Source organism: Monopterus albus, unplaced genomic scaffold (genome assembly GCF_001952655.1).
Source record: "Monopterus albus unplaced genomic scaffold, M_albus_1.0 scaffold120.1, whole genome shotgun sequence".
In the NCBI taxonomy this organism is placed as follows: domain Eukaryota; kingdom Metazoa; phylum Chordata; class Actinopteri; order Synbranchiformes; family Synbranchidae; genus Monopterus; species Monopterus albus.
In genome coordinates, this window is record NW_018128000.1 from 79,076 (window position 1) to 87,989 (window position 8,914).

At 39.2% G+C, this 8,914-nt stretch overlaps 1 protein-coding gene across 2 annotated transcripts in view; it reads right to left on the reverse strand.

The window, feature by feature from the left end:
* Nucleotides 1-5,168, reverse strand: part of nek7 (NIMA-related kinase 7) — a 57,034-nt gene extending 51,866 nt beyond the window's left edge. For both annotated transcript variants that reach the window (XM_020612059.1, XM_020612060.1), the window contains exon 1: nucleotides 4,844-5,168. The gene's annotated coding sequence lies outside the window, so the exon portion shown is untranslated. The remainder of the gene's footprint in view (nucleotides 1-4,843) is intronic.
* Nucleotides 5,169-8,914: the final 3,746 nt, after the last annotated feature.

Consider the following 8,914-nt stretch of genomic DNA (forward strand, 5'->3'; position numbering starts at 1 on the left):
CTGGGGCACTCGAGGCTGCCTGCCTCCCACTGACAGTGAGCCAGGCTAGGCAGGGAGGAAGAGGCTGAAGGGAGGCCCCGGGTAGAGAGGACCCCTAGAAAAGGAGAGCAAAGGCAAAAATGAGGGGACAGACAGAGTCACGGAGGTTGAGAGGTGGGAAGAGGCAAGAAGGAAAAACTAAATAGAGAAGAGGACTGTAGGTAAGCAAGAAGAAGTAATGACAAGACAAGACAAGAGGCAATAATACAGAAGAAGAGTAGAGATGGGTGGCATGGACGTGGTAATGAGAAAAACGGACTTGAGGGCAGGAATTAAAGGGAGGTTCTCCCTGTGAGTCTTCTCCCCTCTTCATGCCCCCAGACCTTGACCACATCGTCAAAGACACAGGCCAAACCACGGGACCACAGAAGACTGTTGAGAGCCAGGGTAACAACACAGAGACGGGAGGGGAGGACCAGAAGGACGTTCCTGGCCCCCAAACAAAAAGGCATAAAACAAAGAAACCTAAAAATGACTATATGGATTTCAAAATACAATTTTTGGCCTGTGATTCAAGTCATTTAAGAGGCATTTAAAAGCAATAGGTTATCAATTTCTTCAGATGCACAGTCCATTCATAAATTAGGTCAACATAAAAATGAAATTAAAAACAATCCAAGTTAATATTTAACAGTTAAATGACAGTGCATATAGAAAATACTACCCACATTTCTACAAAATGTGTATAATATCCACTGAGTTAAGTAGTGTTAGTGTGGAACTCTAGGTATGCAGATAAACGGTGCATCTAAAAGCTACAGTAGAAACAAAACAACCTTTCCTCAACTCCTAATGGCTTTGTTTTCAATGCAACATCAATTGCTTGTGCAAATTTAGCAGTTTGGTCGCTTGCAACACTGTACGTTATTTCCAGCGCTGTAACAAAGTGCACCGAGGTGTTTTTAAGAGTTGGCCTATTCAGGGTACATGGTTTACAATAGGTCTGGTTTTAAAAAGCCTTAATTGGCCCTGATCTTGCAGATCCACTTGTGATGTCACTGGAAAGGAAAAAAAACATGAAAGGTAAAAAGAGTGCAAGAGACAGAGAAACGTCTCTGACTACACACTGAAAAGGGGGAGGGCAAAACAGACAGTTTGTCAAAACAAGATGCTCTCATACAAATTTGCTCTCTTCTGCAGCAAATCCCGTGTGAAACATTAACGCTCATTTGTGGTGAGGCTGGAACAAACGCCCATAGCACAGCCAGCAAACAACACAAAAAACTCTTCCTCTCTCATTCTGTTCATGAGTGCAAATTCATTCTGCTTTTGTCTCATCTCATGACAAATGCATACTGTCACAGCCACTGATGTGGTGTTTACAGTGGCATGCAGCATCTTGTAATTATTCTGTGAAAGTGAATTTGTATCCTGAGGGATTTGTATTTGTGCATGTGGATAATCAAAAGTGATAGAGAGGGAGACAGGACAACTGGGAAGTGATCTACAATAAAAAAAAAAGGAAGATGCTGCTTGAGACTCATCTTTCCAGTGCAGTTCACTATATGCCAACATTGTTCTGGTAGTTTTGTTTAGATAGCAAAAAGCCACAGCATAGCAGAAAATGCAAGTAGCTGCTCAGCTATGTCAATCAAGTCCAAAAATTAAAATACAGTTTGTCAAAACTAATGAAATGTCTATCCATCTTCTGTGCAGATTAGTGACATTATTTGTAAGCAGGGCTTGTTGTAACCTTACCAGTGTCCAACAGAAAACAGTGTATTGGAGCTATTATTTCTTCATCTTTGTTTAATCAGTTGTTCTGTTTAAAGACTCTTTAAGGTAAGGAAAAAATGCCTTTAATGGTATTGCTTTAATTAACACATTACTACTTTATCAACCCTTTATCAAACACCCTTAACAGGGAAATCAACCACTGACATTGTGTGAACATGACACAAGCTGACCCAGGGACACTCAAAGTATTTCATGGGGTCCTAGGAAAATAATTTTTGTGTTTGTGTGTCTTTTAGTCAGTTTCCTCCCAGAGGAAGTCAGAGCCCATTGAGAAAAGGCATCAATGCCATGATGAGATCGAGAACTTTCCTGTGACATGGTTTGCCACAAGGCATCCTCCAAGGATATTTGAATGCTTGAAACATGAGTGACCCTTCATAAGATAGACGGGAAATGGCTATGAAAAGTATTGACAGGCTGACTGTTTGAGGGGAGTAAGAAGTTGCTCAGACAGCCAACTCTCAGTGCCAAAGACCTCACTTTAAACTCTAACCAAACTGAGTCTAGACAGGAAAGACTCCACTCTAAATTCTTCTGGGGAAGAGATCAAGCTTGGATTTTCTGTCTTGTATATTTTTTTTGCTTTTTATCATTCGATAATGTAACAAATAATTGCAAAGCCAGATCCTCAATGTAGCCAACATCCTAAGCAGCGACCTACCACCTTCACCTGAATCATTTCTGTGCAATGCTTGTCCAAGGTCTTTGACATCAAGCAAAAAACAGTGTTTAATGTAGCTCAAAAATAGCCTAAGGAAGCATCTTCCTTCAAATACGCTTGGCGAAAGGGAAGAAAAAAATAACTTTTTTTGGTTCTTTCTGAAAACCCAAAGGCAACATGAGTGTTTCAGTGGTCAGATGACAAATGTCTCATCTGATCTTAGATCCAGTAATGTGGCCAGCTTCAGGGCTAAAAGAGGAAATTCTCAAAGGATAAAACTATTTGGTACATTCCACTGTGCTAAAATCACTGCTGTAGTTTTCTCCACACCAATACATAGAATTTTAGGTCCATCACTGAAGAAGATCCTACATAAAATTGGCCAATATATGTGAATCTGAGTCCAGGCTAAATCAGAGACAGGACAAAGCCTGGCAAAACCTGTTTCTCATGAAGTAATGGTATCGTGCCTCTTCCAGTAATAAAACTCAAGTATGATTTCTCCGTGTGTGCTTCTTTTTTCCAGAGTTGTCATTCAATCAGACTAAACACTACTGATCGCCACTGTTACAACTACTTTATAGTCTGGCTACCTGTATTAAATCCGAACAACAGCTCAAGGCCAAATCGTTAAGTTTTGCCAGAGCCTGTCAAAAACAATCCACCTCTCCTCAGCTGAAATTCAAAGTAGGACATATTGGCAGAAATCCCTCACCACAAAGACTGATGCAAACATTTAGCAGCCATGTGATAATCATCCGGTTCATTATATATTCCTTGATAGTCAACTTCACAGAGCCAGTCGGTGTTCATCTCCATCACCTGATGACGCTGGCGCGCTCAAGCCTGTTGTCTTTGACGAAGATCAAATGTGGCAACAGAGAAGTGAGTAATAAATGGGTCAAGCAAGGTATGTCAGTCTCCACTAACTCTTGTCTAAATCATCTCTCTACAACGTAGCCAAATGTGATAGTATGACACTTAAAATATTTGGCTGCAATAGGCAGCGACAGCAACATGGCATGAGATAATGTTTTCAACATAAATGGACTCTCCAAAATGATTAGGCCAGGGAGCGTTTGTTTGTTTTGCAGTTAGGTTGTCTTTATTTGTTGTTTTTTCTTCTATTATTTTTATCATTTACTGTTACTAGTAGTAGTAGTAGTAGCATTTAAAATGATAAGCACAACTGGCCCACTGAAATTCAAACTGAACTGTGGATGCAATCGGTATGTCAGGTTTTTACAATAAAGCTGAGTCACACTGCACACAAACTAACTAATTCTTCCAAAGAAAACTTCTTCTTCTGCAATTTTAATTCAATAAACTACATGGTTGAAGTTACCTGTTAAGTTTAGTCCAAGCAGAGGTAATGCGGGTATGTGTGGTGCTAGTAATTGAAATATCTGCTCTCCACTTCAGAAAATGTATAACGTGCCTTTAGTCTGCCAGTTAGTTTATAGTATGCAGATGGAATGTTCAATAATACAATTTGACTTTGCAGCTCCCACTTTCCTTAAAAGATTAACTTGATCAGCAGCAAATGAGGCCAACCACCTTGTGGACCTGCTGATTTATGATGGCATAGCCTGGTGATGTCTGTTCTGTTAAGTGTTTGCATGGTAGTATGTCACTCTGGTCACCTCTAAAGTGGGTTTCTCTACGGTGCCAGCACACACTTTAATAATCCAATATGAGCATGCTAGGCTAGATGAATATGAGCAGTTAAAGGTAAATAAATCACTTTCAATAACTTTATAATACTGCTACTTCTGTAGAAGTAGTAAAATGTACAGACATATAAATATACCTCACTCCAAAGTCAAGGAAAGATAAACCAGCCCGGGTTTAACAATACAAATTAAAGCAACATGCTCTGCAATGTCAGAAATATAGCCTCATCTTGAAGAGTAAAATTTGTAAACACATTGGTGGTCTTATGTTTACGTAATATACTGTAATAGTATTACAACACTGTAGCATGGCATCAATAAGTGACTACTTTATTTGGCTACCGTTAGGTTTTTACCATAGAATTGGCTTAATGGGTTTGTTTCCAATGCGTAGAAGCAAATTTGGGAGAAAGCTGCCCCTTTTACACACTGTAATAACAAACATGACTAACTTTAACTGACATCGATTGTGTCGTTTAAAAGTGGTGAAAGTTAGCAGCGCGGCATGCTAATGGGCTAAGGAGCTAAGCCAGCTAGCGAACTTCGGAAAAGTTTTTCAGCTAAGTGACAGGCTTCCGATTGTACAACCAGTGATTTCTGTGAGCTCTGAAAGACTGCGAATTCCAGACCAAGTCAAAATACAGTGTCTAACAGTTTACAAGTGGTTCATTAGCTATTCGATGTAATTCATTTTCATAAGTTCGCTGTCAGCTAACGCTGTTTCTGTTCTTACCCGGAAGTGGGATTCTGTTGCTAAGCTATTAGTTCTTCACGTTGAGAGTTTCTCCTGATGGTTATGGCGGTTGTCTTTGTTTTGATTTTCCTTTTCTTTCCCAGCATGCCCCAACAACCGATTCGGCGGCCCTCTCTTCTTGCGTGGCACTGTCGTCGGAGAGCTCAAAACTTTCTTTCTTTGAGACAAAGCCTGTACTGTAGAGCCAGCCGAGATACGCACGTATTTTCACAGAGACTGTCTCCACTAGGCCCCCCCTCATCACCACACTCCTGACCCGTGTGCCAGTAATGTAAACAACCCAGCATTCCCAGAGCTCAGGGGAGGGGCAAGTGTCAAAGAGTGGAGGGAAGCTGTCAAATACCGCGAGATTCAACAGAGTAACTCACAACCTCATTTCTAATTTTGTTTTCATTCACATAAAATGTTATTTGCTGTAATTAAATGATATTCTGACAAAACATACAACTCAAGATCCATTTATTAGCTTTTCTCAGAGCTTTCAATTGCATCTCACTGTCAGTGCAGACTGGTGGATTTGTTAGCAGGGCCCTTGCTGCAGTGTCTGAATATTTTTGTGTACGTTAGTCAAAGACACATTGAAAACTTCAACCTAAGTAAAATCACCAATACAACAATGTAAAATAAAGATTCAAGTAAATGTTCTGGATTTAAATAGTATTAGCTTTAAAATGTAATGAGGCTTATTACAGCAAGGACAGACAGCCAGAATATAATAGGGCCTGCTGAATAATACTACAACACCTAGTTGTCTGTGTGTGAGTATGTTGAAGGTAATGTGAATTTGCAGCACATATAATTTTTAATAGGAATTTACTAGTGTGAGGACACTAGTAAAATCAGATTTTTGAACAAGGCTTTCTACAATATTGTTAAGGTCATAATGCAGTATGCATTGTACTTAAATGGTGCTAATTCTCTGACTGAAAAACATTTTATAGTGAACATTGGTCTTTTGCCCCCAATGAGTTTGTGGGACCCCTAGAAATTTTGCCCAACTGGTACTTCAGTCATGTATTTTATTATTAGTGCTAAGCTGAAAAAAATAGATTTGATTAGAAAAAATCAACTGGACTAGGTTTCTTGGTCGAAGACGTTTCACCTCTCATCCAAAAGGCTTCATCAGTTCTGATGTATTAATGTGTCATTAAATTCTCTTTTCACTTATTGAAGCTGTTAAAGTGAAGTTCAATTTAACTGTGCTTTACCACTCTTGACCTTAAAAGTAGTAATCTTATGTCACAGTTTTCATCAGCACATGAAGTTTATACTGACAATATGAAGATAACAATTGAGCAAAGTCAAATTATATACTTTACTTACTGTTTGGTGGTTTAATCTATTAAATTTCATCATATTACATAAGCTGATTATATGTTTTGAAAGTAAAATGGATGATGGATTCTCGTGAACATAGTCATATGCACACACATTGACACAAAGTCTTGTTAATACACAAACTGTACTGTATGCATGCAGGATATCCACACATCCCATGACACACCCATAGTTTGTAACTGAGAATATCATGAGAATTTATTGATGAAATGGTATTGCAGATTGACTCGCATGGACAGTGAGAGCATCTGGAATTGATCTGCTTATTTTGCTTTGATAAAAGCTTCATCGCTGATTTCAGACTGACAATTCAAACACTGCTGATACATAGGAAACACATCTGTCTTCTTCCCACCTCCATTGTTAATAATCAACAAGTTAGGTAGGGTTGTGTTTTTTTTTCTCCTTACTTCAATACCCTTTTTTGTTAACCTCACTGCAAATATGGAAAAAGGAAAGATGCCTGGAATGTAGGATTTTTCCCCTTTTTTCAACAACAGTTGAAGATTAAAAGAAACGTCTCACAGAAATCTGTCAATTCTGTATGTGAATAATGCTGTGTGGAATTTAATGGCATGAGTTATATTGGGTTTCCTCTACACCCACATTTTCTTTCAATAAGATCAATGGCGCTCAGTGACAGATAGGGACGGTCTTTTGTATCTTCAAATTTCAGGTTTCTGAGGGAATAATTAGATGGATGGATGAAAAGTAATGCATGAGTCTGTGAGGGGAGCTGCACCCAGAGATCCTCTAGTTCAATACGCATGCCTCTCTGTCTGTTTGGTAGAAAACTGTTTAATAATCATGTTGAATTTCCATTGTTCTAAAAGTGGCTTTCTATACTGATCTGGTGCTTTAAACCAATAGCAAACTTATTGTGCTCTTTTTGCTAATATTGTTTATTTAACAGAGAGAAGTTCCCTTTGATTTGGGGATATTTTTTAACATGAAGAGAGTATTGTCATCTGTTTCCCTTCAAACTTTCTGGTGACACTTGGAGGTAACCGGAATGGAAAAGGTTCTTCCTCCAGGGGGAGATAAGGGAGGTCAAATTGCAAGATTTATAGTGAGGCTTTAGACATTTTACTGTAACTTGACATTTAGCGCTGATATGTTAGACCATTTTCTTGCTCATATTTTGGGCTTTTTTTTTTTGCTGAACAAAATTGCCCACATATGTAACCTGATGACAATTAAGTTGAATTTACAAGAATTTGGCCACCAGTGTCTTTTATTTAGGGATCATCTAAAGGCACTGTTGGCCAAAGTTGTTATTTGTCAAGTAAAGAGAAGATTATTAATGCATTCCATTGAAGAGTATGCTTGGTTATGCATATGAACCGTGATGATCTTAGAATATAAGCACACTAGTTCTGTTTTTGTTTTCTTCAACATACATTTCACTGCAATTCTACCTGAAATTTTTCATTGTTGAGCGTACAGATGTTTTGCACCCGGGGGCTGAAGGCACCTTTTAAACACTTAAAAAGAAAAAAATGTTGATGTTTTTACACATTTTTATTTTCCCCTCTGTGTTGTTGATCTGGCTTAGGGGTTAGGTATGACTGCAATGTGGTAGAGACAGAAGCTGCAGTCAAAGCGCCTTGGTTTAGGTGCAGACTTCATAGAGACCAGCAGATGGAGGGGAGATGAGCTGTGTGCATCCTGAAGGTTTAGCAAGAACTGAGAGGTTGCACTCCACCAGTACAAAGATGACCTGTCACACTCTGAAACATGCTGTATCAATGCAGATGAGCTTCCTTTTTATGTACCTCACAAAGCACAGCTATCAGAGGAAAAGAGAAAGAGATTAGAGATGGAAATGTGTATGAAATGTTATCTCACAATATACACTCAGGCAAACCTAGAGCCAGCATTCATGATGCCTGTATTTCTATTTTATTCACTAATTAATGTTGTTTCATCTTCAAAGTGCAATTGCAACCCATAGTTTTCAGCCTTGATCACAATATTGTCAAGGCTGTTTAGATGTGAGCTATCACATAACAAATACATGTAAATATAGAATAACAGCACAACAGAGAAATAAAGGATTTATGGCACATGGTGAGCACTGCACAAATGAGGCACAGGAGAGATCATCTGTTATAATGTGAAGGACAAAACTGGTATATCATTTCAGCCTCAATCGCAAACATAATGCACAAATGTATTTACTATATTTATTATTGAATCTTTTCTGAAAGACAAGAGGCAGAGATGGAGGTAGCAGACATGAGGATGTTGAGGTTCTCTTTAGGAGTGACCAGGATGGACAGGATTAGGAATAAGCACATCAGAGGGACAGCTCAGGTCGGCTGTTTTGGGGGACAAGGTCAGAGAGGCCAGATTGAGATGGTTTGGACATGTACAGAGGAGGGATAGTGGTTATATTGGTAGAAGGATGTTGGAGATGGATCTGCCAGGCAAGAGGTCAAGAGGAAGGCCAAAGAGGAGATATATGGATGTGCTAAAAGAGGACATGAAGTTAATTGGGGTGAGAGTAGAGGATGCCGAGGATAGAGTTGGGTGGAAACAGATGATTTGCTGTGGCGACCCCTAATGGAAACACTCGAATGTAGAAGAAGATTATTGAATCCCTTCTCTTGGCAAAGACCCCAGAGTGGATCTCTAAACCTGTCCTGCACCAACCAGAGGGGCAGGCCTCAGTTTCACACACATTTTCAGGCTTAAAATGAATTGACACAC